Source organism: Carcharodon carcharias, chromosome 3, assembly GCF_017639515.1.
Source record: "Carcharodon carcharias isolate sCarCar2 chromosome 3, sCarCar2.pri, whole genome shotgun sequence".
In the NCBI taxonomy this organism is placed as follows: domain Eukaryota; kingdom Metazoa; phylum Chordata; class Chondrichthyes; order Lamniformes; family Lamnidae; genus Carcharodon; species Carcharodon carcharias.
In genome coordinates this window covers 183,536,909-183,552,604 of record NC_054469.1, presented here as the reverse complement: position 1 = coordinate 183,552,604, position 15,696 = coordinate 183,536,909, and the positions used below count along the sequence as shown (strand labels likewise).

General features: G+C 46.2%; 1 pseudogene; it reads left to right on the top strand.

Annotated features, from left to right (window-relative positions):
- Positions 1 to 5,441: 5,441 nt before the first annotated feature.
- LOC121276060 lies at positions 5,442 to 9,908 on the top strand (annotated as a pseudogene).
- Positions 9,909 to 15,696: the final 5,788 nt, after the last annotated feature.

Here is a 15,696-nt window from a genome sequence, read left to right as displayed (position 1 = left end):
ACTGTCAAAGAACGGAATAGCCCCAAACATTTCATTGCTATAGTGTTTCCATCTCCCCCTCCTCCTCATACCAAAAAAAAAGAGAGAGAGGGGGAGAGGCAGTACCTCCAGGAGTGCACCAGACCTGCAAAGGACACTCTTCTGAAAGTGGATTTAAAAAAAGCAGCTGATTGGTGAGTAAATCCTGGTGAGTTTTTTTTCAATCTATTAAAGTAATTCATTGTTTAATACTGAGGTAGGAGCTAAAAAAAAAGTTTAGTGTAGTATTGTACAAGTATAATTAGTCAAGAAACAAGGTTCATAGCTAACATAAATAAGGCACCGAGCTAAAGTATTTTTTAAGGGAGTAATTAGCTTAATCAAGAGGGATGTCCTGGCAGGAGAACTCAGACCCGTGATATGCTCCTCCTGCAGGGTGTAGGAAATAAGGGACGCCTCCAGCATCCCTGATGACAATGTGTGAGGAAGGTGTGTCAAAATGTAGCTTCTAGCTAACCGGATTTCAGAGCTGGAGCTGCGGATGGACTCATTGTGGCGCATTCGCGTTGCTGAGCAAATCGTGGATAGCATGTTTAGCGAGGTGGTCACACCGCAGGTGAAGATTACACAGGCAGAAAGGGAATGGATGACCATCAGGAACAGTAAAAGACTCAGGAAGGTAGTGCAGGAGTCCCCTGTGGTCATCCCCCTCTCTAACGGATATACTGTTGGATCCTGTTGGGGGGTGGGGGGTGACCTCTCAGGGGAAAGCAGCAACAGCCAAGTTCACAACACCGTGGGTGGCTCTGCTGCTCAGAGGGGCGGTAGGAAAACAAGTGGCAGGGCTATAGTGATAGGGGATTCAATAGTTAGGGGCACAGACAGACGCTTCTGTGGCTGCAAACGTGAATCAAGGATGGTATGTTGCCTCCCTGGTGCCAGGGCCCAGGATGTCACGGAGTGTTGCAGGACATTCTGGGTAGGGAAGGTAAACAGCCAGTGATCGTGGTACACATTGGTACCAACGACAAAGGTAAATTAAGGGATGAGGACCTTCAAGCTCAGTACAGGAAGTTAGGAGATAAATTAAAATGCAGGACCTCAATTGTAGTCATCTCAGGATTACTCCCAGTTCCACGTGCTAGCGAGAGCAGGAATAAGAGGATAGACCAAATGAACATGTGGCTGGAGAGATGGTGTAGCCGGGAGGGATTCAGATTCTTGAGGCACTGGGACCGATTCTGGGGAAAGTGGGACCTGTACAAACCGGATGAGCTGGGACCAGTGTCCTTGCAGGGGCTTTTACTAGCTCTGTTGGGAAGTATTTAAACTAGTGTGGTAGGGGCATGGGATCCCAAGAGTAGGATCAGATAGGTCATATTCAGATCAAAAAAATTGAGGTATATCATTAGCTAGGGACATTATGATAGACATGGAGTTACAGGAGAAGCAAAGTTTAAAAAGCGTCCAGCAAGGGAAATTGTCAGGGTTAAACTGTTTAAACTTCAATGTAAGGAGTATTACAAACAAGGTGGATGAGTTAAGGGCACAGGTAGACACATGGCAGCAAGATGTCATTGCTGTAACAGAAACCTGGCTAAAAGAGGGACAAAACTGGCAGTTTAGTATCTCTGGTTATAGAGTCTTCAGACACGATAGAGTAGGAGATAAAAAAGGAGGGGGGTATTACTAATGGTTAAAGAATCAATTCCAGTTGTGAGAAGGGATGATATACTAAATGGGTCAACAAATGAGGCTTTATGGATTGAGTTTAGAAATAAAAAAAGGGGCAGCCACACTACTGGGAGTATACTACAGACCCCTAAATAATGAAAAGGAGATAGAAGAACTAACATGTAGGTAAATTTCTGCTTGTAAGAACAAGAGGGCAATAATAGTAGAAGACTTCAACTATCCTACTATCAACTGGGATTCAAACAATATAAGCGGCACTGAGGGAGAAAAATTCATGCAGTGTGCCCAGGTAAATTTTTTCAACCAATTAGTGACAAACTGAACGAGAGGAGATGCAATGCTAGACCTAGTCTTGGGGAGCGAAGAAGGGCAAGTGGGTGAAGTGACAGTTGGCGACCATATTGAGGATCACAATTCAGTTAGATTTAGCATTACCATGGAAATGGACAGAGATAAGGCAGGAGTAAAAGTCTTGAACTGGGAGAAGGCAAATTTTGCAGAAATGAGAAGGGACTTGGCTGAGGTGGACAGGACAACACTGCTGGAGGATAAGACAGTGGAAAACCAGTGGGAAGCACTAAAAAGCAAGATCCTAATTGTCCAATGTAGACATGTCCTCTACAAAAATAAGAGTGGTACTGCCAAATCTAGACCCCCTGGTTGTCTGGAGGAATACAGGGGAAGATCAAACAGAAAAAGAAAGCATACGATAGGCACAAATAACAAGCACTACATATAGCCTAGACAAATATAGGAAGTGCAGGGACGAAGTAAAAAAGGAAATAAGGAAATCAAAGAGAGGGCATGAAAAAAGATTAGCAAGTAAAGTTAAAGATAACGCAAAGATGTTTTACCAATACATTAATGCTAAAAGGTTATTTAAGGAAAATGTGGGACCTATCAGAGATGAAGATGGAAACTTGTGTGTAGATGCAGAGGCTGTGGGAAGGGTTTTGAATGAATATTTTGTCTCCGTGTTTACAAAGGAATGGGAGGATGTAGATATAGTAGTTCAGCAGGAACACTGCGAGATATTGGACGGGATAGTCATAAAGAGAGAGGAAATACTCGAAGGGTTGAAATCTTTGAAAGCTGATAAGTCACCAGGGCCCGATGGATTGCTTCCGAGGCTGCTGAAGGAAGTCAGGGAGGAGATAGCAGATGCTCTGAAGATGATTTTTCCAAACTTCACTAGATACAGGGGAGGTACTGGAGGACTGGAGAAATGCAAATGTAGTTCCATTGTTTAAAAAGGGATCAAAGGAAATGCCAAATAATTATAGGCCAGTTAGTCTTACATGGGTGGTGAGCAAATTAGTAGAATCAATCCTGAGAGATAGGATTAACTGTCATGTGGAAAGGCATGGACTAGTCCGGGATGGTCAGCATGGATTTATTAAATGAAGGTCTTGCCACACAAATTTGATTGAATTCTTTGAGGAAGTGATAAGAAGGGTTGATGAAGATAGTGCAGTGGATGTTGTAAGTATATGGATTTTAATAAGGCATTTGACAAGGTCCCACATGGCAGATTGGTCAGGAAAGTAAAAGCCCATGGGATTCAGGGTAATGTGGCAAACTGGATAAAAGGTTGGCTTTGTAACAGGAAACAAAGGGTAATGGTCGATGGATGCCCTTGCGAATGGAAAGTTGTCTCAAATGGTGTTCCACAGGGCTTGGTGTTGGGACCCTTGGTGTTTGTATTATATATTAACGATTTGGACTTGAACGTGGGGGGCATGATTGGGAAATTTGCAGATGACACAAAGATTGGCCGAGTAGTGGATAGTGTAGAGGATAGCTATAATCTCCAAAACGATATAGATGGGTTGGTGGAGTGGGCGGTAAAGTGGCAGCTGGATTTTAACATAAAGTGTGAGGTCGTACATTTAGGGAGGTCAAACAGTTACAGGGATTACACAATAACTGGGAATATACTAAGAGGGGTAGATGGAGTGAGAGATCTTGGCGTACAAGTACACAGGTCCCTGAAGGCAGCAGTTCAAGTAGACAAGGTTGTAAAGAAGGCATATGAAATGCTCACCTTCATTGGGAGAGGTATAGAATATAAAAGTAAGGATATAATGTTGGAATTGTATAAAACACTGGTGAGGCCACAACTGGAATATTATGTGCAGTTCTGGTCACCACATTACAGGAAGGCTGTAATAGCTCTGGAGAGAGTGCAGAGGAGGTTTACAAGAATGTTGTTAGGGTTAGAAAAGTGTAGCTATGAGGAGAGATTGGATAGGTTGGGGTTATTTTCCTTAGAACAAAGAAGGCTGAGAGGTGACTTGATTGAGGTGTACAAAATTATGAGGGGAATAGATAGAGTGGACAGGATAAAATTGTTTCCCTTAGTGGAAAATTCTAGAACCAGGGGACATAGATTCAAGATAAGTGGCAGAAGGTGTAGGGGGGACATGGGGCAGAACTCTTTTACGCAAAGGGTAGTGGGTGTCTGGAATTCGCTGCCCAAGTTGGAGGTGGAGGCAGAAACTCTAAAATCTTTTTAAAAGTACCTGGATTTGCATCTTAAGTGCTGAAAGCTGCAGGGCTATGGGCTGAGTGCAGGAAGGTGGGATTAGAAAGGGCACCTGGGTGTCCTCAGGCTGGCATGGACAAGATGGGCCAAATGGCCTTCTTTGCTGTTACTTTTCAATGGTTTCTAAGACTGCAGCCCCCAGATTCAATGATGCGTCCCTTGAGCATCTTTTGGACGCAGTGGAGGCCCGCTGTGATGTCCTCTACCCAGCTCTGGTCGCAGGATGGACAACATCACTAATCCGGCTTGGGAGACAGTGGCAGCAGTGGTCAGTGCCAAAGCCCTGCAAAAGAGGACAGCCACCCAGTGCTGAAAGAGGATGAATGATCTCCATTCTGCCAGGGTAAGTCACTCATCTCATCACTCTCAGCTCACACACTCACAAACCCATCACACATCCACATGGCCCTCACTCACTGCCAGTTCAAGGAACATCACCATTCACTATCTCACACACACACCTTCATTGTCCTCATCCCATCTGTGGGACCACACACCACCCACACATGCCAGGCATACTTATCAGCTGGCCTGGCAGGCATCATGCTTACACCCTCTCCATCTCTATTCATGCAGGACTAGTTGGCACACAAGAGGGAGAGGTCGTAGACTGCTGGAAGATTGCCTGAAATGAAGGTCCTCGCAGACAATGAAAACAGCTGGCAGTTGAGGATCTGGACCGTTTCTGTGCTAACAGTGAGAGGTCTGCGGTTCTCTACCAAGTGAGGATCCAGCACAGCAACATCCATCAGACAACCATGCTCTGAGTGATGTGTCCTGTTTCACAGGCCACTGTCATGCACTAATTATCTCACCTTGCTTTTGCAGGCACATCTGGGTAACAACCAAGAAAGTCCACAACCCAGGGCCTCCAATCAAGGCCTGAGGGAAGCTCAGAAGAGAAATCTGCTGAAACCCTCCCTGAAGATCTGTCACAGCGCCCACCCACACTCTCCACCAGGACAGAGAGACACACCTCGTGGGACCTAGCTTTAGAGTAGCATCAGGATCACAATCTGATGAGCACATCACAATTTCTGATCCACATCAGGTGGCAGCAGGGATTTCCCAGGTGTTCAGCACACGGAGGCTGAAATTTGTTGAGGGTGAGTCGGATGACGAGCGTCTAGGCTCGTTCATGTCATAGTTTCTGGAGCTGCAAAGGAAAGCTCAGGAACATTAGGAAGGAATGTCCGCTGCACTCCTCAGATTGCAAGTCACAATGGAGGAATCCATCCACCTTCGGGCTGAAGTGATAGCACCGGTATGCTAATGCACCAAGGTCAACACTAGTAGGATGGCAGCCGCCATGGAGACCTTGGCCCAGGACGTTGCTCCTGCACTGCTGCGTGGGCTGAATTCCATTGCTGACACCATAGTTGACCTCCAACAGCGTGTCCATGAGAGGGGTGCAGGGCAGCCTGGTTTCACTCCGCTACCCCTTCTCCTCAACGAGTCAGCCATTGACCCTCAGGCACCCATAGGGAGGAGGATCAGCAGGTGTACCTCCGGGGGCCATCCACCCAGGTGGCTCCAAGAGTGACCAGCTGATCTGAATCCCCCCTTGCCGTAACCTCAGCAGCCCCAGCTCCGCAGGCCAAGGAGGGCGCCACTGCCACACAGCAGGACCCTGAAAGCAGGCTGGGGTCTTCCAGGTCTCAGCCCTCAAGAGGACGCCCATCAAGGTCAACACAGACAACAGGGTGTAGCAGTCAGCAGGCTGCCTCCACCTCTGCTGTGAGTCTGGGCACAGGTGTTAATCACTTGCACATTATGTTCACTACTGTAAATAAACTCCCAAGAATGTCTCCCTGCCTTTGGCTCCTTGTTCTGATGAGCAGCGTTTGTGTCACACAGATGTGAAATCTTTCTGCACAAGATAAAGGCACGTGTCTCAGTCCAAGGCCTCTTCCCTGTGCTTTGTGCAACCTTCAGATCAAAGTGATCTTCAGATCAAAGGCCTCACACTCCCTGGACATAATAGCGAGGCCTGCACCTTGACGGTGCTTGTCATTGCTGCCAGAATGTCGTGGCCAGGCGTCACAGAGTTCAGTCATTCTCTCTGTGCACTCTCAGCACCTTTGAGGTGGGGCTGGCCCCCCCCATTGCTTCAGCATCTTTGACAAGTGACGCTTTGCTCCTGAAAGGGGTCAGGTACTGAAGGCGGACAAAGGATCAGGTACTTTTAAAATCTCATGGCTGAGCCTCCAAGATATGACCCTGATCACACAGCATAAGTGAGCTGCCCTTGGCCAGACAGGAGTCAGACATTCCCAGAGCGACTATTAGGGCCTCCACTGCATCTCAATGACAGGAGCACTATCACAGAGGGTATGTGCGCTGCCGTAAGCCGGCCAGAGTCAGACGTTCATAGATGCAATGTGAGGATCCATGGTGTCTCCTCACTGCATGCCGTCATCATCCTCTACATATCTAGCAGCTATGAGGGCTTCCCGAGCGCACCTGCCTCACCTGGCCAGTGCGAGGGCCTCATCGCTGACATCGTTGCTTTCAAGGACCTTCTCACCCTCATAACCATTGACATCCTCCTCATCAGAGGAAACCTCCAGCTCCTGCATCTCCTCCTCAGCCAGTACCTCTCCCTGTTGCAACGCCAGGTTGTAAAGGGCACAGCAGGCGACGACGATCCGTGACACCCCCTGTGGAATATATTGCAGTGCTCCACTAGACTGATCCAGGCACCGGAACCTCATTTTCAGCATCCCAATGGTTTACTTCAATAAGTTGTGAGTTGCAGCATGAGCCTCGTTATACCGTCATTCTGCTGCAGTCTGAGGCCGCCGCACGGATGTCATCAGCCACGTCCTCTGCGTATAGCCCTTGTCCCCAAGGATCCAAACCTGCAGCCTCTCTGGACCCTGGAAGACATCAGGCAACTAAGACTGACTGAGAATGTAGGAGTTGTGGACACTCCCTGAAAACCGTGCGCAGACCTGCAGGATGCGTTTGTGGTGGTCGCATACCAGCTGCACATTCAGCGAATGGAAGCCCTTGTGAGTAACATAGTTGACCCCTGGTTGCAATAGAGACCTGGGCAAATCCAATTGCTCTTGCAACCTGGCTTTCATGGTCCCGGGCGAAAGGTACAAAGTTGTGTGACCTTGCAAAGATGGTATCCTTGACCTCATGGATGCATTTGTGGGTGGAGGCTTGTGATATCCTGCAGAAGTCACCTGTGGAGCTGTGAAAAGAGCCACTGGTGTAGAAATTGAGCACCATGATCACTTTCCCGGCCACTGGTAGTGGATGCCCTCCATGTCCACATGGTGCCAAATCCTGCAGTAGCTGGCAGGTGTGACCAACCAGTTTCCTAGACATGCGCAATCTTTGGCAACACTAGTTGTCAATCATCTCCAGGAATGAAAGGCAGCCTTTGGTCCAGCTGGACACTGATCAACGATGGTTTGCTGTAGGCCTTCAGCAGCTTGTGCGGAAGCTGCAGTCGCCTCTTCTTCTTGAGGGTACTACTTCCCCCTCTGCACAGTCAGGCGCCTTTGTCGTTGTCTTCCCTATCATCTCCGCTCTCTGTACCCCATGAGGCACACAGGTAGTTCACCAGGCTCCATGGTCCTGTTGTACTCCTGCAGGATGAAAGAGAGAGACGTGTGGGTTAGCTTCGGTATACTAAGAACCTCTCTTAGTTAAGTCTGAAGCCCCATTAATGCATCCTGGAGAGTGCTGGCCACCACTTGGATGGCTAGAGTTTAGTGCGCTGCATGGCTGCCTGAAACCCTAACCACCCCTGCCCCACTCCACCTGACTGATTGGCAGCAGCCTTGCCCATTCGACTGTTTACTGTGCTCTCAGCTCGGGCGGAGACATTCTCCTAACCCGCACTGCATGGCTGCACTGTTAGCATGGACCATGGGGGGGACTTGTCCAAACCGGGATGATGACATTACAAGGGGTTGTGTGTGAGCGCCTCCACCAGTGACTGCTTCATGGCCAGCTTTAGCAAGGAGATTGTACAATGTGCCCAGATGTCCAGCTGTTCTGTGTTCCACTGCTCATCAGTTTGCGGTCTATGCCTTAGGGGTGAAAAGCTCTGGAGCACTTGGTGGCACTTTCCTGCCTCTTCATTGCTTGAGTGGGCAGATAAACTAGAGGCCCGACTCCACGCATATCAATGTGGCTGCATCTGAACTGTCTCAGCTACAGAGGAATGATAACTTTATACAAGGTTTCCGTAATGTATGGCTGCTTCCCTCCCCCCCCCCAACCCTGCACGTGCTTGTGCACTACCTTCAATTGTAGGGCAGTCATTGACCCCACCCCCAAGTTGCCTCAGTCACAGGGCAGCTCTTGCACCCACTCCCAAGTCACCTCAACCACAGGGCAGCCCTTGCTCTCACCCCTCCAACATGCCTCAGCCTTGAAGTCCAACAGGTGATCCAGGTGAGCGCTGCATAATATTACTGTGTACTCACTTCCAAGTTCCCGTCAAAGCGCAGCCTGTCAAGTGAATGCCTTATAAATGCTGTTGTGAAACACTTCGGCCGATGAGGTTCCCGACGTCCGATGGCGAGAAACGTGGCTCATCATCGACGTCGTGAAACCGATTTCTGGCCTCCTCGCCATATTGTCCGCTCTTGCTGCCGAGCATGCCCGATGCCTGCAAGCATGGAAAAATCCATCCAGTGGAGTGTGTTAGGGTCATATGCAATTACATTATTATAGATCAACATTCCTATAACAGTTAATATTACATTAAATGCCCTATTTATTCATTCACACTGGCAAGAATTAAAACCTAAAGACAGTCAAAGAAATCCATGCTTCCTGGTTTCCAGATCATAACCCTGCCCCATGCTATAACCCCGCCCAGAGTAAAACACTAGAACCGCGCACGAATTGTGTTGGCAACAAACACAGCCTTTTTTATTTATTAAATTTGAATTGTCTCTTTAAATGTGTTTATTTACTGCCAAACCTTTTAGTCTATTTGCCCAATCAACCTTAGCCAGCTCTCCTCTTATACCTTTAAGATTTTTGTTTCAGACTGGAGTATGTCACTTCAAATGTAATTTGAATTCAACTGTATTATGCTCATTTTTTCTCATAGGGTCATTTACTGAGATGTTAAACCTGCTTCGTTGCACAATATTAGATTTAAGGCAGCATTGATTTCACCACATATTGTTCCACAACGTTGTCATGAAAACATTCTCCAAGCTCTTCTTCCAGACCACCTTTGCCACTTTTTTTGGTCCAATCAATAGGAAGATTAAATTCCCCCACAATTATTACATTACCTTTGATATGAACTCCAATTATTTCTTGCTTAATGCCCTGTCCAATGTTATAACTGCTTTTAGGGGGCCTACATACTACTCCCAGGGCCAAACCATTTTCACCATCACCATTTCCCACCCGACAAGAAAAAGATTTTGAAATGGTGCTGAAGTAGGCGGGATGCAAACTGGTGGTTATTGACTTCTCTGCAACATGGTGTGGGCCTTGTCAAACTATCAAGCCACGGTTCCATGAATTGGCAGCAAAAAGTGTAATTTTCTGTGAGGTAGATGTGGATGATGCACCAGATCTTGCTGAATGGTGTCAAATAAGTTGCATGCCAACATTCCGTTTCTACAAGAATGGGAAGAGGGTATTTGAGTTTTCTGGAGCCAATCGAACAACACTAGAAGACAAAATTCGTGAGCTGCAGTAATGACCTTTAATCTTAATGAAACCTGTGTTTCAAACCAAAAATGAATCAGATCCAAGGGAGAGCCACACAAACTGCTCCCATGCTGCAGGGAAGCCTGACAGCAGGGAAATATAGATCAAAGTGTATGAATTCCAAGACAGGTGAAATGACTTCCAAGAAGTTGGAAAACACCTGTCAAGTGGTGAAAGCACATGCTTAGAAGAAGTGCTGTGGACACCAACCTCTTACCTAGGCAGGGCTGCAATAATTCAGTTTAATTCTTTGAAGGCTTTCAAGCCTGACAGTTTCACTAAACAAGAACTCCCTGCTGTGCTCTTGCTTGATTAGACCTAGCAAGTTCCATGCTGCTTGGGAAACCTGTGTGCTGGCTGTTAAAGCCAGAAATCTGGGTTAAATCCTGACATATTTGAGTATTTAAATATTTTGGTTACTTACGCGACAGTTCCATGAGAATTTCCTGCTGACCTGCAAACCCGCCCAGGTTAATCCCAGAAGTGGGTAGGATTATGTTGGGTTCTGGTCCTGCCAATTTTTGACCTTTGGGTGAAGTCAGAGAAATACAAGCAGCTGGCAGTTAAAGAAAAGAAAGAGTTGCAAATTCATGGCATCTTTCACAGCCTCAGAACTTCCCAAAGTGCTTTACAGCCAATACAATACTATTTGAAATCTAGTCACTACTGTAATGTAGGAAATTTAGCAACCAGTTTGCAAGGTTCCACATTCAGCATTGTGGTAATTACTGGATAGCCTGTTTTAGTAATGTGATTAAGAAGCAAATATTGGCCCGGACACCAAAGAAAACACCCATGCTCTTCTTTGAAATAGCTGTGGGATCTTTTACATCAAGCTTAGAGGGCAGACAGGATCTTGGTTTAAAGTCTCATCCAAAAGACTTCCAACTGTGCAGCAGTCGCTTAGTAGTGGAGTGTTAACCAAGATTTTGTGCTCAAGCCTCTGGGGTGGGATTTGAACCCACACTTTTTGACTCGGAGAGAATGCTACCTACTGAACCAAAAGATCTACAAAGAAACTTTACCAGCTACTAAAGTACCCATTAAGTCAACTCAGCATGTACCTAAGAATAATGTGTCTCAAATTACTTCAGAACGTGGTTATTTTATTGGAATTAGAACTTGCAGCCTTAAATGGACATGCCAGTTACATACATCTTCCCATATAAATCATTATACTTTGTATATTTTATAGTATCATGCTCCTCCCATTATTAGGCAGCATATCCTCCCTCATACTGTTACATAGAAACATAGAAGCTAGGAGGAGTAGGCCATTCAGCCCTTCGAGCCTGTTCCACATGGAACTTAATAGCCTGCTCCCGCTTTCTCCCCATACCCTTAGATCCCTTTCACCCCAAGAGCTCTATCTAACTCCTTGAACAATGTTTTGGTCTCAACTACTTTCTATGGTAACAAATTCCACAGGCTCACCACTCTCTGGGTGAAGAAATTTCTCCTCCTCTCAGTTCTAAATTGTCTACCCCATATCCTCAGACTGTAACCCCTGGTTCTGGACTCCCCCACCATCGAGAACATCCTTCCTGCATCTACCCTATCTAGTCCTGTTAGAATTTTATAGATTTTGATGAGATCCCCCCTCATTCTTCTGAACTCCTGCAAATATAATCCTAATTGACTCATTCTCTCCTCATATGTCAGTCCCGCCATCCCAGGAATCAGTCGGGTAAACCTTCGCTGCAGTCCCTCTATAGCAAGTAAATCCTTCCTCAGATAAGCAGACCAAAACTGCACATAATATTCCAGGTGTGGTCTCACCAAAGTCCTGTACAATTGCAGCAAGACATCCCTGTTCCTGTACTCAAATCCTCTGGCTATGAAGACCAACATACCATTTGCCTTCTTTACCGCCTGCTGCACCTGCATGCTTACCTTCAGTGACTGGTGTACAAGGACACCCAGGTCTTGTTGCACATTCCCCTCTGTCAATTTATAGCCATTCAGATAATAATCTGCCTTTCTGTTTTTGCTACCAAAGCGGATAACCTCACATTTATCCACATTATACTGCATCTGCCATGCATTTGCTCACTCACTCAGCTTGTCCAAATCACACTGAAGCATCTCTGCATCCTCCTCACAGCTCACCCTCCCACCCAGCTTATTCCTACTCTTTGTTTCCTGTCTGCCAGCCAGTTTTCTATCCATCTCAATACACTACCCCAATCCCAAGTTCAAATAAATCATATCCACTGGCTCCCCCTCATCAACTCTACTAGTTATATCCTCGAAAAATTCCAGTAGATTTGTCAAGCATGATTTCCCTTTCATAAATCCATGCTGACTCTGTCCAACTCTGCCACTGTTTTCCATGTGTTCAGCTATTAAATCTTTTATAATGGACTCTAGAAGTTTCCCCACTACCGACGTCAGGCTAACTGGTCTTTAATTACCTGTTTTCTCTCTGCCTCCCTTTTTAAATAGTGGGGTTACATTAGCTACCGTCTAATCTATAGGAACTGTTCCAAAGTCTGTAGAATCTCGGAAGATGACCACCAATGCATCCACTATTTCTAGGGCCACTTCCTTAAGTGCTCTGGGATGTAGATTATCAGGCCCCGGGGACTTATCGGCCTTCAATCCCATCAATTTCCCCAACACCATTTCCCTAAATGCAGATTTCTTTCAGTTCCTCCCTCTCACTAACCCCTGTGTTCCCAAACATTTCTGGTATGTTATTAGTGTCCTCCTTTGTGAAGACAGAACCAAAGTATGGATTTAGTTAGTCAGCCATTTCTTTGTTCTCCATTATAAATTCCGCTGGTTCTGAATGGAAGGGACCTACATTTGTCTTCACCAATCTTTTTCTCTTCACATGCCTATAGAAACTTTTACAGTCTGTGTTTATGTTCCCCGCAAGCTTACTCTCGTACTCTATTTTCCCCTTCTTAATCAATCCCTTGGTCCTCCTTTGCTGAATTCTAAACTGCTCCCAATCCTCAGGCCTGTTGCTTTTTCTGGCCAATTTGTATGCCTCTTGCATCTAATACTATCTCTAATCTCCCTTGTAAGCCATGGTTTGGCTACCTTTCCTGTTTTACTTTTGCACCAGACAGGAATAAACAGTTGTTGCAGTTCACCTATGCACTCTTTGAACGTTTGCCATTGCCGATCTCTTTAAGTAACATTTCCCAATCCATCATAGCCAACTCGTGCCTCATTCCATCGTAGTTTCCTTTATTAAAATTCAGGACTCAAGTCTCAGAATCAATTACATCATTCTGCATCTTGATGACAAATTCTATCATATTATGGTTGCTCATCCCCAAGAGGCCTCGCACAACTAGATTGCCAATTATTCCTTTCTCATTACACAATACCCAGTCGAGGATGGTCTGTTCTCTCGTTGGTTCCTCAATGTATTGGTCCAGAAAAACATCCCGTATACACTCCAGGAATTCCTCCTCTACTGTATTGTTACTAATTTGATTTGCCCAATCAATATACATATTAAAGTCACCCATAATTACAGATGTTCCTATATTACATGCGTCTCTAATTTCCTGTTTCATGCCGTTCCCAACATCACCACTACAGTTTGGGGGTCTATATACAACCCCCACTAACGTTTTTTGCCCCTTAGTGTTTCTCAGCTCTACCCATGCAGATTCCACATCGTTGGAGCTAATATCTTTCCTCACTATTGCGTTAATTTCCTCTTTAACCAGCAGTGCAACTCCACCACTTTTTCCTTTTTGTCTGTCCTTCCTAAATACTGAATATCCCTGGATGTTCAGTTCCCATCCCTGGTCACCCTGCAGCCATGTCTCCGTAATCCTGACTATATCATACCTGTTTACATCTATTTGCGCAGTTAATTCATCCACCTTAAGGCTTGTCTTTTTAACATTACTTGTCCGATTCCCACCATTTTTCACTGAGGCCCTGTTTGATTCTTGCCCTTGATTTCTTTGACTATCACTTTTCTTATTCCGCTTTCTGTCTTTTATTCTTGTCTTTGATTCCCTTTCCTCTGACTCCTTGCATAGATTCCCATTCCCCTGCCATTTTAGTTTAAACCCTCCCGAATCACTCTAGCAAATGTTCCCCCTAGGACATCAGTCCTGGTCCTGCCCAGGTGTAACCCGTCCAGTTTGTACTGGTCCCACCTCCCCCAGAACCGGTCCCAATGCCCCAGGAATCTGAAACCCTCCCCTTCACACCATCTCTTCAGCCACGTATTCGTCCAATATATCCTGCTATTTCTACTCTGACGAGCACGTGGCACTGGTAGTAATCCTGAGATCACTACCTTTGAGGTACTACTCTTGACTCCCTATATTCTGCTTTTAGGACCGCATCCCTATTTTTACCTATGTTGTTTGTACCAATGTGTACCATGACCACTGGCTGTTCACCCTCCCCCTTCAGAATGTCCCCTAGCCACTCTGAGACATCCTTGACCCTAGTACCAGGGAGGCAATATACTACCCTGGAGTCTCGCTTGCGGCCACAGAAACACCTATCTATTCCCCTTACAATTGAATCCCCTATAACTATTGCATTCCCACACTTTTTACTCCTCCCCTGTGCAGCAGAGCCAACTGCAGTGCAACAAATTTGGCTGTTGCTGCTTTCTCCTGAGAGGCCATTCCCCCCCCCCCCCCCACCAACAGTATCCAAAGTGGTATATCTGTTTTGCAGGGGAATAGCCACAGGAAATGCCTGCATTGCCTGCCTAGTCCTCTTGCTTTGCCTGGTGGTCACCCATTCCCTTCCTGCCTGTGGACTCTTAGCCTGCAGTGTGACCACCTCTCTATACGTGCTATCCACGATACTCTCCACCTCGCTGATGCTTCACAGTGTCCCCAGCCACTGCTCCAGCTCCAAAACCCGGGCTTCCAGGAGCTGCAGCTGGAGACACTTCCCACACACATGCTGGCACCGGGCACTGGAAATGTGCCTAGCTTCCCACATAGAGCAGGAGGAGCACACCACGGCTTTGAGCTCTCCTGCCATGACTTAAATTAAATTGAACCTTTTGGAAGATACTTCATATCAATTACTCTCAGGCCCTCCTTTCCTGCTCCTCATTGTTATAGAATATAGCCCCTACAAACGCTGAACCAAAAAATAAGACCTTAAAAACTATAAGCAATAAAAGTAGTAACTGCTTACCTGGCTGTACTCATGGTGGTCAAAGGATCACCTTGTTCCCTCCTCACCAAACTCCCTCAGTGATCCCCTGCTCTCCCAGTTTCTCTTCCACTCCCAACTCCTCTCGCACTCCTCTTCAATTCCCATCACCTCTCGCGCGTCACTTCAACTCCTGGCTCCTCCCGCACTCCTCTTCTACTCCTGACCCCTTTCGCACTTCTCTTCAACTCCTGACTTCTCTCGTGCTCCTTTTCAACTCCTAGCTCCTTTAGGCGCTGCTGACTGCCTGTCTCAGAGTCCTCCTCTCACACTCTCGACAGGAGGAGGATTAATTTAAACAGTCCTGATTTCTCCTCTCACCACCCATCCACAAACAGAAAGGTGTTTTGATTTGCTTCTACCTTTATAAACGGTGGAATGTTTCCCAACTCCTCAGTTTTGGTGTGATCCAATTTTCTATTAATAACCCCACAGCAAACTCGAGATAAGATGAACTCAAAGGGTTAGTTTATTTTCACGTGTTCAGAATATGGCAAAGGGATCACTATATAGCCCCCGGTATACCCATACATTAAATGAGGCATAGAGAAAGAAAGATTTACAGGGCAAAGACCACAGAGGAAAGAATTACTGTTTCATGTGTATCCAGAGTCCAGAAT